The following is a 13,242-nucleotide window of genomic DNA, read 5'->3' on the forward strand; positions in this document are numbered from 1 at the left end:
GTATCAAATATGTGTGCCAGGTTTGGTCCAGATCCATCAGTGTTTAGGTTCACATTGCTCACTGGATGAAGGTGAACTACAAATCCCAGAAAGGAAGGTCAGTCCCGTCCCCCCAACCCCTCCAGGGATCAAGTTTCGGCATATTAAATATATTTGCCATGTTTGGTCCAGATCCATCGCTGCTTGGGTAAGTTTGGTCCAGATCAATCAGTGTTATGTTCACATTGCTCACTGGATGGAGGTGAACTACAAATCCCAGAAAGGAAGGTCAGTCCCGTCCCCCAATCCCTCTAGAGATCAAATTTCAGTATATCAAATATGTGTGCCAAGTTTGCTCTAGATCCATCAGTGATTTGGGTTCACAGTGTTCACTAGATGGAGGTGAACTACAAATCCCAGAAAGGAAGGTCAATCCCGTCCCCCAATCCCTCTAGAGATCAAATTTCGGTATATCAAATATGTGTGCCAGGTTTGGTCCAGATCCATTGGAGTTTGGATTCACAGTGCTCTCTGGATATAGGTGAACTACAAATCCCAGAAAGGAAGGTCAGTCCCGCCCCCCCCCCCAACCCCTCCAGGGATCAAATTTTGTTATATCAAATATGTGTGCCAAGTTTGGTCCAGATCCATTGGTGTTTATGTTCACATTGCTCACTGGATGAAGGTGAACTACAACTCCCAGAAAGGAAGGTCAGTCCCGTCCCCCCAACCCCTCCAGGGATCAAGTTTCGGCATATTAAATATATTTGCTATGTTTGGTCCAGATCCATCACTGTTATGTTCACATTGCTCACTGGATGGAGGTGAACTACAAATCCCAGAAAGGAAGGTCAGTCCGGTCCCCCCAAACCCTCCAGAAATCAAGTTTTGGTATATCAAATATGTGTGCCAGGTTTGGTCCAGATCCATCGGTGTTTAGGTTCACATTGCTCACTGGATGGAGGTGAACTACAAATCCCAGAAAGGAAGGTCAGTTCCAACCCCTCCAGGGATCAAGTTTTGGCATATCAAATAAATTAGAGCAGGGGTCCCCAAACTTTTTAAGTGGAGGGCCGATTCATGGTCCCTCAGATTGTTGAGGGGCCGAATTATCATTTGAAAAAAACAAACAAACAAATTCCTATGCTCACTACACATGTCTTATTTGTAGTGCCAAAAAACAAACAAACCCAGCAACAATTATTTATTTATTTGATACATTTATACCCCACCATCTCTCACCCTGAAGGGGACTCAAAGCGGCTAACAAGTACATACAATATATTATATTATTAGCATAGCGCAATATTAGCATTATATATTACTATATTGTACTATACCATTATACTGTAATATTACTAGTAATATTACATTGAATATGTAATATATAAATAATATTATTATATTATACAATATTATTATATTGTATTATTATTATTAGCCACCCTGAGTCCCCTATTGGGTGAGAAGGGCGGGGTAGAAATACCGTTATAATTAAATAAATATTATATTGTATTACATTATAATATTATTATCAATATTATATGTATACACAATATATTATATTATTACCATATCATTCATTTACAATATTTCATTTACAATATTAGTAAATGAAAGAACAATGCAATATTTAAAAATAAATATAATTTTAACTAACATACTGTAAACTTATCAGGATTTCAGTGGGAAGTGTGGGCCTGCTTCTGGCCAATGAGATACTCAAGTAGGATTGTTGTTGTTGTGCCTTCAAGTCATTTCAGAATTTGGGTGAGCCTAAGTCTAAAACTGAGGGCGGGGGCCAGGTCAATGGCCTTGGGGGGCCACATCCGGCCACTGGGCCTTAGTTTGGGGACCCCTGAAGTAGAGTCTCACTTATCCAACATAAATGGGCCGGCAGAACGTTGGATAAGCGAATATGTTGGATAATAAGGAAGGATTAAGGAAAAGCCTATTAAACATCAAATTAGGTTATGATTTTACAAATTAAGCACCAAAACATCATGTTATACAACAAGTTTGACAGAAAAAGTAGTTCAATATGCAGTAATGCCATGTAGTAAATCCTGTATTTACGAATTTAGCACCAAAATATCATGATATATTGAAAACATTGACTACAAAAATGCGTTGGATAATCCAGAACATTGGACAATTGAGTGTTGGATAAGTGAGACTCTCCTGTACAACAAATTTGACAGAAAAAGTAATTTAATACGCAGTAATGCTATGTAGTAATTACTGTATTTACGAATTTAGCACCAAAATAGCACGATGTATTGAAAACATTGACTACAAAAATGCGTTGGATAATCCAGAACGTTGGATAAGCAAATGTTGGATAAGTGAGACTCTACTGTATGTGTGCCAAATTTGTTCCAGATCTATTGGTGTTTGGGTTCACAGTGCTCTCTGGATATAGGTGAACTACAAATCCCAGAAAGGATGGTCAGTTCCCCCCAACCCCTTTAAAGATCAAATTTCGGTATATCAAATATGCTTGCCAAGTTTGGTCCAGATCCATCGGTGTTTATGTTCACAGTGCTCACTGGATGTAGGTGAACTACAACTCCCCCAAATCAAGGTGAATTTCCCCAAAGACCTCCAGAATTATTATTATTTTGCTGGTTATGTGGGCTCTGGGTACCAAGTGTGGTCAAATTCCATCTTTGCTGGAGTTCAGGGTGCTCTTTGATTGCAAGTGAACTATACATCCCAGTTCCTACAACTCCAAAATGTCCAGGCCAATTCCCTTCCAAACCCACTAGTATTCAAATGTAGGAATATCGGGTGTGCATACCAAGTTTGGTCCAGATCCATCATTGTTTGGGTTCATAGTGCACTCTGGATGTAGGTGAACTACAACTCCTATCAATCCCTCCAAAGACTGTTAGGCTGTTAGGAATTATGGGAGTTGAAGTCCAAAACACCTGGAGGGTCCAAGTTTGCCCATGACTGGGGTTAGCCCTTGCGCCTTTAAATTCATGGCTTGTTTTTGCCAAGTTTCCCATTGAAATCTACAGTAGAGTCTCACTTATCCAACATAAATGGGCCAGCAGAATGTTGGATAAGTGAATATGTTGGATAATAAGGAAGGATCAAGGAAAAGCCTATTAAACATCAAATTAGGTTATGATTTTACAAATTAAGCACCAAAACATCATGTTATGCAACAAATTTGACAGAAAAAGTAGTTCAATATGCAGTAATGCTATGTAGTAATTACTGTATTTACGAATTTAGTACAGTAGAGTCTCACTTATCCAACATAAATGGGCCAGCAGAATGTTGGATAAGCGAATATGTTGAATAATAAGGAAGGATCAAGGAAAAGCCTATTAAACATCAAATTAGGTTATGATTTTACAAATTAAGCACCAAAACATCATGTTATGCAACAAATTTGACAGAAAAAGTAGTTCAATATGCAGTAATGCTATGTAGTAATTACTGTATTTACGAATTTAGTACAGTAGAGTCTCACTTATCCAACACTCGCTTATCCAACGTTCTGGATTATCCAACGCATTTTTGTAGTCAATGTTTTCAATATATCATGATATTTTGGTGCTAAATTTGTAAATACAGTAATTACTACATAGTATTACTGCGTATTGAACTACATTTTCTGCCAAATTTGTTGTATAACATGATGTTTTGGTGCTTAATTTGTCAAGGACAGAACGCCACAAGATTCAAAGTAACAGAGTTTATTAGATTACAGAACTCAAAAATGCCCGTAAAAACACAAGGGCCAGGCAGTTTTTGCCTTTAGGAGTAAAAAGGGACAAAAGTAAATGTTCAAAAGATAAACCGGATTAAACCGGAGTTTAATCCGGGTAAAAACAAACTGCTTGCTTCAGCCTAGGTATTAACAGAACGAAAGCCAAGGAACAAAAGATACAAAGAATGCAACTAATTGGCAGCAGATTCCTCTCTGCTGCCAGCACTGTGCTTAGAGTAACTTGCGTCGCTCCCACACACACACAGTAGACAGGATCTCCAACACGAGCAATTCAGCCAAGGATTGTAGAAGTAGAGTAGACCAGTTCCGTTCCGTAAATCAAAGCCAGAAGCAGACGTTTGTAGTTTTCCAAGTCCAAGAAGGGGGGAAGACAAGCCGTGGTCAGTTCAGTCCGGGTTCTCAAAGCAGGAGATGGCGTCCGTCAGAAAGACGACGGAAGGTCAAGCTAATAAGAGTAAGCACAGGTTTGCACAAACAAATGCCCACACAATCCCTCCCGCCGTCTGACCTTGGATTCCAATCAACTTACGTCTCAGCACAGGAAAGCACACAAGTCTTCAGGGAAGCGTCCCACACACACACGGATCCCAAGCGTTTGCCCAGATTACCTTGCCCGACGCAATTTGCAATTGCTCCCAAGCCCCATTTTATGCCAGTTACAAATCTTCATCACTGTCAGCTGTCCTCCTTAACCCGGGCGTTTCCTCATCACTTTCCTCGTCAGAGCTGGAACACCTCTGACTACGCCCAACAGCATCTCCAGCTGTGGATCCCGTCCCATCCCTCCAGCTAAGCCATGGGTCTAATCCTGAAGGTCCCCATTCATCTTCTGCCCCATCATGGCCAGTGGCACCCAATTCCTCCCTTACCCGAGTCCAATCCATCTCATCCTCCTCTGAGCTAACCAGCCCCTCCTCCATTCTCTCCGTAAACCCTTCGAAAGACTCCTCGTCAGATGGTGCTGCAAATATGTCTCGCAGTCTTTTTCTCTCTCGCTCCTCGAGAGTATCTGACTCTCGAGGAGTCTTACGCCCACGTCTGTCAGTAACAGAGCCATGAGGCTCAATCATAACATAATTTGTAAAATTATAAGCTAATTTGATGTTTAATAGGCTTTTCCTTAATGCCTCCTTATTATCCAACATATTCGCTTATCCAACGTTCTGCCAGCCCGTTTATATTGGATAAGTGAGACTCTACTGTACCAAAATATCATGATGTATTGAAAACATTGTCTACAAAAATGCGTTGGATAATCCGGAACGTTGGATAAGCGAGACTCTACTGTATTGGTATTCAATGGTGTTCTCCCCTCCAGTTCCTCCAATTCCTTAATGTGATACAAAATATATAAAGGAGCAACATCTATATATATAAACAAATGCAGGTATATTGTTTCCCCCCCCAAAAGTACATTGCAACATTCTTTCCAATCTTTTTCCTCTTTTGAACTTCCCAGAACTTGTAACACTACTCACATATCTCAGGAAATCCACCCTTATGTCTACTTTACTAAATTCCCATATTTTAAACCCCACATTTGTCTTCCTTTCCATGTACAGTAGAGTCTCACTTATCCAAGCTAAACAGGCCGGCAGAAGCTTGGATAAGCGAATATCTTGGATAATAAGGAGGGATTAAGGAAAAGCCTATTAAACATCAAATTAGGTTATGATTTTACAAATTAAGCACCAAAACATCATGTTATACAACCAATTTGACAGAAAAAGCAGTTCAATACGCAGTCATGTTATGTTGTAATTACTGTATTTACAATTTAGCATCAAAATATCATGATATATTGAAAACATTGACTACAAAAATGGCTTGGATAACCCAGAAGCTTGGATAAGTGAGACTCTACTGTATTTCAATGCCAGCCCCCACTTCATTATTTTCTTCCCGGATCCCACTTGACAGCTTGGCGATTGGACAATATATACACATCATAAAAGTGAAAATATGTATGAGATTATACTATAGCTCCCACGACTCTGGAGACACCAATGGCCCTCCCTCCAGCGACATTGCAGATTATAGAGAGTGCCATGAGCATAATGTGGATTATCTGCTTTGATAATCTGGATTATCTGGCAGTGTAGACTCCTATAATCCAGTTCAAAGCGCATAATGTGGATTATCTGTTTTGATCATTTGGATTATCTGGCAGTGTAGACTCCTATAATCCAGTTCAAAGTGCATATTTGGATTATCTGCTTTGATAATCTGGATTATATGGCAACGTAGAAGGGACTCTAGTTTTCCTCCTTTCTTGGCAGACTAAGGACCCGTCCACATGGTAGAATTTATGCAGTTTGACACCACTTGCTGGGATTTGTAGTTTGTTGCAGCACCACTTTGGCAGAGACAATGACTCCATAGCATTGAGTCATTATTCAAGCCATTTTTGTAGTTAATGTTTTCAATACATCGTGATATTTTGGTGCTAAATTCGTAAATACAGTAATTACTATGTAGCATTACTGCCTATTGAACTACTTTTTCTGTCAAATTTGTTGTATAACATGATGTTTTGATGCATAATTTGTAAAATCATAACTTAATTTGATGTTTAATAGTCTTTTCCTTAATTCCTCCTTATTATCCAAGATATTCGCTTATCCAGGCTTCTGCCGGCCCGTTTAGCTTGGATAAGTGAGACTCTACTGTAATTATAAAACGTTATGTAAAAGACATATATGAAAACTTTTTTCTACGAAATCCATATATTGATACACAGAACAAATTCCATAGCAGTAAAGGTGGTTCCAAACTGGATTAGTGTAGATGCACCACAACGATGTTCCTATCAACACTCAAATATTTCATTGTTGCCATTTATTGTTGTTGTTGTTGTTATTATTATTATACACAGCAACAAAAAGTAATAATTCCTAAAGTCCCGGCAACCATAGGCAATGTTGGGGTGAATGCTGGGTGTTGCAGTCCCATAAGGATGTCACTGTCTCCCCTTGTGTGAATGGAGAGCAAGACTTGTGTGTGTGTGAGCCACAAATGGTGTCGCAGGCCAAGGAGAGGAATGTGCCGGATCCAGTCCAGCAAATCCTCACGGGCCACGCTTGCCATGGATCTTCCCTTTGCAACTCCATTTCCTCTTGCGGGGCTTTTGTTCCGGGTCGACAGTCTCCGGATCAATCGGATTGATGCCAACTCTCTTCTTGCAGAATGAATGTAGTTTGGCTGCACAGAAACTACCCTGGCTCAATGCTACGGGCTCCTAGGATTTACAGTTTCACAAGGTCTTTCTCCTTCGCTGCCATAGCACCGAATTTGGGGTCAAACCGAATTCTCTTTTGCAGTGTCAATGCACTCCCCGTTGGAACCGTTTTCTCTCTCTCTTTTTGGCACGGGAGCAAATACAGTAGTCACTCAGGCTTTACAGAAGTTGGAAGATCATGAACAATTTAATATCACTTCTCTTTTATTTGTGAAAACACTGTGCTGTCGAGAGCTTTGTTCACTGGGTTGCTGTGAGTTTCTCGGCCTGTCTGGCTGAGTTCCAGCAGCATTTTCTTCTGACGTTTCGCCCGCATCTGTGGCTCATGGCATCTTCAGAGATCTGATGGAAGTGACGCAAGTGGAGTGTGTATCTGTACCAGGGTGGGAGAAAGAACTCTTGTATAAAAGGTAAAGGTTTCCCCTGATGTTAAGTCCAGTCATGTCTGACTCTGGGGGTTGGTGCTCATCTCCATTTCTAAGCCGAAGAGCCGGCGTTGTCCATAGACACCTCCAAGGTCATGTGGCCACAGGCATGACTGCATGGAGCACTGTTACCTTCCTGCCGGAGCGGCACCTATTGATCTACTCACATTGGCATGTTTTCGAATTGCTAGGGGCCGGGCTGTGGCGCAGCTGGCTAGTAACCAGCTGCTATAAATCACTACTGACCGAGAGGTCATGAGTTCGAAGCCCGGGTCGGGTTAAGCCTCTGGCCATTAATAGCCTCACCTTGCTGTTGACCTATGCAGACCCGAAAGACAGTTACATCTGTCAATTAGGGAAATTTAGGGACGCTTTATGCGGGAGGCTAATTTACAACACCATAAAACTGCCAGCAAAACACGAGGAAAGGAATGAGGAAGTACAGCCACTACTGGACGATGAAGCAACAGCTCCCCCTGTGGCCGGAATCGTGAAGCTGGAAAAATGTTAAAAATGCCTCTGAGTCTGTCTAATGTATGTTGTTTGTCTGTTGGCATTGAATGTTTGCCATATATGTGTTCATTGTAATCCGCCCTGAGTCCCCTTCGGGGTGAGAAAGAAGGGCGGAATATAAATACTGTGAATAAATAAATAAATAGGTTGGCAGGAGCTGGAGCTAACAGCGGCAGCTCACGCCACTCCCGGGGTTTGAACCTGGGACCTTTCGGTATACTTTGTATATTTGAAGCAAATGTGAATGTTGCAATTAGCAAGCTTGGTTAGCACTGAGTAGCCTTGCAGCTGCAAAGCCTGGCTGTTGCTACTTGGAGGCATCCTTGCCCTTTCAGTTGGTAATAATTTTTCACTTACCCCAGCTCCGAATCTCCCAGTTAATACTGCAGCACTTTATTATCTAACTCATTAGATTTTTTAATTATACATTCCTCACACCTTTGCCCAGTTCTCTTATTATTTTAAATCACTGTTTTACTCTTTTATGGCAGTTTTTATTTAATTACTACATTACTGTTTAAAATGATGTTTTATTCTGTTTAATGCAAATGTAAGTAGATCAATAGGCGCCGCTCTGGCAGAAAGGTAACGGCGCTCCATGCCGTCATGCCAGTGGCCACATGACCTTGGAGGTGTCTATGGACAATGCCGGCTCTTCAGCTTAGAAATGGAGATGAGCAGCAACCCACAGAGTCGAACACAACTGGACTTAATGTCAGGGGGAAACCTTTACCTATACTTGACATGTGGATTGGGTTAAGCAGTTAAAAATCATGAGTAAATCAGGCTTTTTTTTTTTTTTGGCTCCGATCTTGATTGGGATTGTGTTGACGTTGGGCACCTGGAGCTTGCCTTGCAGTGAGGATGCATCCCGTGTGTTTTCCATTAAACGGAGGAAGGCCTGGAGTCAATCAGCGGAGGAACGGCAAAGCCACAAGGAGAAGGAAAGCGAGGGAATGACGTTGGCGCATTCTCCGGATATTTGTGGGATGGAGACGGGAAGCACAAAGGAGGCTCCTGGCAAAACAATGGCTCCGGAGGGGCCCTTGGGAAGCGACCCAGCCTGCGTCTGCACCGGAGAATGAATGCACTTTGGCACCGCTTGTACTGCTCTCGGTGGTCCCGGGAATTGTTGTTGTTGTTACTGTCATTTTGTTTATTTATGTTTCAAAGCGCTTTATTTCATTTTCACACTTTTATACCATAAGAGTGGTGGGAAAGGCCACAGAAAGTTGATGATGGAGTTTTGTTAGTAAGTAAGTTTGGTCTATTCATAAGTCTAATGTCCGTCCAAGAATGAGAAAGGCGAGGGTATTGTTATACACATTTCTAGTTCTTTAAGCAGTTCCATTCACAATGTCTTTTGCTTAGGAACAACAAAAAGAATTGTTGTTTTTTCTACTTCTTTTGATGCCATCTTTGTTTTTGGAAGCCGCCCAAGTCCCTTTGGGAAGAAAGAGCAGGTTAGGCCCGGGCTGTGGCGCAGGCTGGAGAGCAAGCCAGCTGCAACCAGCTGCAATGAATCACTCTGACCAGGAGGTCATGAGTTCGAGGCCCGCTCGGAGCCTGTGTTTGTCTTGTCTCTGTTCTATGTTAAAAGGCATTGAATGTTTGCCTATATGTGTAATGTGATCCGCCCTGAGTCCCCTTCGGGGTGAGAAGGGCGGAATATAAATGCTGTAAATAAATAAAATAAATTATTATTATTATTATTATTATTATTGACACAACGACATTGTATGACACAGCAAACAAGATAGATATGCTGGGTTTCGTTTCACAAAATCACAAGTCGAACACTTCCCAAGTGTCTAGGACTGTGTGATGTATTTTTGGATGATACGTGCAGATCCCAGCAGGGTGGCCTTTTGCAGTTGGCAGATTGTGATTTTGTCAATGTCTATTGTTTCCAAGTACCGGCTGAGATCTTTTGACACGGCACCCAATGTGCTGATCACCACCGGGACCACCTGTACTGGTTTCTGCCAGAGTCTTTGCAGTTCAATCTTGAGGTCCTGATAGCGGCTGAGTTTTTCCTGTTGTTTTTCGTCAATGCGACTGTCACCTGGGATGGCGATATCAATGATCCAAACCTTTTTCTTTTCCACAACTGTGATGTCTGGTGTGTTGTGTTCCAGAACTTTGTCAGTCTGGATTCGGAAGTCCCACAGTATCTTTGCGTGTTCCTTTTCCAAGACTTTTGCAGGTTTGTGATCCCACCAGTTCTTTGCTGCTGGGAGGTGGTACTTGAGGCATAGGTTCCAAAGAATCATTTGGGCCACATAGTTGTGCCTCTGTTTGTAGTCTGTCTGTGCGATTTTCTTACAGCAGCTGAGAATATGATCCATGCTTTCGTCGGTTTCCTTGCACAGTCTGCATTTTGGGTCATCAGCTGATTTTTTGATCTTGGCTTGAATGGCCTTTGTCCTGATGTCTTGCTCCTGGGCTGCAAGGATCAGGCCTTCTGTCTCTTTCTTCAGGGTCCCATTCGTGAGCCATAGCCAGGTCTTCTATTATTATTATTATTATTATTATTATTATTATTATTATTATTATTAATGGCCTTTGTCCTGATGTCTTGCTCCTGGGCTGCAAGGATCAGGCCTTCTGTCTCTTTCTTCAGGGTCCCATTCGTGAGCCATAGCCAGGTCTTCTATTATTATTATTATTATTATTAATTGCCTTTGTCCTGATGTCTTGCTCCTGGGCTGCAAGGATCAGGCCTTCTGTCTCTTTCTTCAGGGTCCCATTCGTGAGCCAGAGCCAGGTCAATGCAATTGTTTGTGGTTTTCAAAGGCTGGCATTCCTCACGATCATGTTAAGCTGGTTTGTTCCAGTTTTCACCAGTTTTGAGGTTGACTTTTGGACCGGAATGATAAGGAAGTGAGTCTTCAATCACCTGGTTCTGGGAACTTGCCTTTGGGAAGGGTGACCTCATGCCAAGAAAATGTTGCGCCCAACCGGCCGGATCGTTCTTTGTTTCTCAGGAACCACCAACTCTCTTTCTCTCGCTGCTTTCTCTGGAATGAGGATGTCTGGCCTTACCTGTGCACCTGCCGGGTGCCACACCTGTGCGCTCACCTGTGGAAACCGTTGGCAAACACAGAAGGATTGATAGGCAGAAATCGCCCCAACGGCCCATGTTCCTCCTTCCAAACTCTCTCAATTGTAGCAGTAAATGGGGCGCACAATGTGCTCCGCTTTCCAATGTGCACAGAAAGGATTTGCTACCTTTATTTTGGGGCCCCAAAATTACTTGGCACAATTACTTGGCAAAAAGTAACAAAAAGGTAGTTACTGTATATACTCAAGTATAAGCCTAGTTTTTCAGCCCTTTTTGTAAGACTGAAAAAGCCCCCCTCGGCTTATACTTGGGTGAGGGTCCTGGTTGGCTTATATTTGGGTCAGCTTATACTCGAGAATATATGGTACATTTATTATTTTTTTCTATTATTATTGGTATTATTACATTTATTATTTTTCTCTATTATTGTTGCTACTATTACATTTATTTTACTCTATTTTTATTATTATTAATACATTTATTATTTCACTCTGATATTATTATTATTGCATTTATTATTTTACTCTATTTATTATTACATGTATGCAAGAACGCTGCCTTGGGGTCAACCATTCTTTTGCCTCCTCCATGTACTTTTCCTGCCTTGAAACTCACATAGAACATAAAAGTATGGCTTTTAAACATTAAGGTACCTGAAAAAAGCCAAAATACAGGCAATATATATAGTAAGGTAAAGGTTTTCCCCTGATGTTAAGTCCAGTCGTGACCGACTCTGGGGGTTGGTGCTCATCTCTATTTCTAAGCCGAAGAGCCGGCATTGTCCATAGACTCCTCCAAGGTCATGTGGCTGGCATGACTGCATGGAGTGCCCTTACCTTCCCGCCAGAGCAGTACCTATTGATCTACTCACATTTGCATGTTTTTGAACTGCTAGGTTGGCAGAAGCTGGGGCTAACAGCGGGCACTCATTTCGCTCCCCGGATTTGAACTTGGGACAATATATGAATATACAATATTTTAAAAATAAGAGTTGTTTAATTTCCCCTATGTATGGTGACCTTTAGAACACCCTGTCATATGCAAAATGCCTAGAGGACTTTGCATTGTATTTTAACTCTATTGCAACTTTTAACCTACTGACACAAATATTTAATAGTTTTATAGTAATATGTATATGTGTGTGTGTATTTGCCCCTTTAAGTTCTATGGCATCGTGCTATGTCATTGTCCGCTGCAGGATAAAAATAAAGATATTAAGATATTAATAACAACAACAATAATAATCACAACTGTGATGTCTGGTGTGTTGTGTTCCAGAACTTTTTCCAGACGGACAAAGTTCTGGAACACAACACACCAGACATCACAGTTGTGGAAAAGAAAAAGGTTTGGATTATTGATGTCGCCATCCCAGGTGAAAAACTACAGGAAAAATTCAACCGCTCTCAGGACCTCAAGATTGAACTTCAAAGACTCTGGCAGAAACCAGTGCAGGTGGTCCCGGTGGTGATGGGCACACTGGGTGCCGTGCCAGAAGATCTCAGCCGGCATTTGGAAACAATAGACACTGACAAAATTACGATCTGCCAACTGCAAAAGGCCACCCTGCTGGGATCTGCAGCATCATCTGAAAATACATCACACAGTCCTAGACACTTGGGAAGTGTTCGACTTGTGGTTTTGTGATATGAAATCCAGCATATTTATCTTGTTTGCTGTGTCATAATATAATAATAATAATAATAATAATAATAATAATAATAATAATAATAATAATAATACATCACACAGTCCTAGACACTTGGGAAGTGTTTGACTTGTGGTTTTGTGATATGAAATCCAGCATATCTATCTTGTTTGCTATGTCATAATATAATAATAATAATAATAATACATCACACAGTCCTAGACACTTGGGAAGTGTTCGACTTGTGGTTTTGTGATATGAAATCCAGCATATTTATCTTGTTTGCTGTGTCATAATATAATAATAATAATAATAATAATAATAATAATAATAATAATAATAATACATCACACAGTCCTAGACACTTGGGAAGTGTTTGACTTGTGGTTTTGTGATATGAAATCCAGCATATCTATCTTGTTTGCTATGTCATAATATAATAATAATAATAATAATAATAATAATAATAATAATAATAATAATAATAATACATCACACAGTCCTAGACACTTGGGAAGTGTTTGACTTGTGATTTTGTGAAACGAAATCCAGCATGTCTATCTTGTTTGCTGTGTCATAAAATAATAATAATAATAATAATAATAATAATAATAATAATAATACATCACA

General features: G+C 40.8%; 1 protein-coding gene across 2 annotated transcripts in view; it reads left to right on the forward strand.

Moving 5' to 3' along the window:
• The window catches only part of amot (angiomotin), a 48,938-nt gene that overhangs the window by 672 nt on the left and 35,024 nt on the right, over positions 1-13,242 (forward strand). The window lies entirely within an intron of this gene.

The sequence above is a fragment of the Anolis carolinensis genome, unplaced genomic scaffold, assembly GCF_035594765.1.
Source record: "Anolis carolinensis isolate JA03-04 unplaced genomic scaffold, rAnoCar3.1.pri scaffold_12, whole genome shotgun sequence".
Lineage (NCBI taxonomy): Eukaryota > Metazoa > Chordata > Lepidosauria > Squamata > Dactyloidae > Anolis > Anolis carolinensis.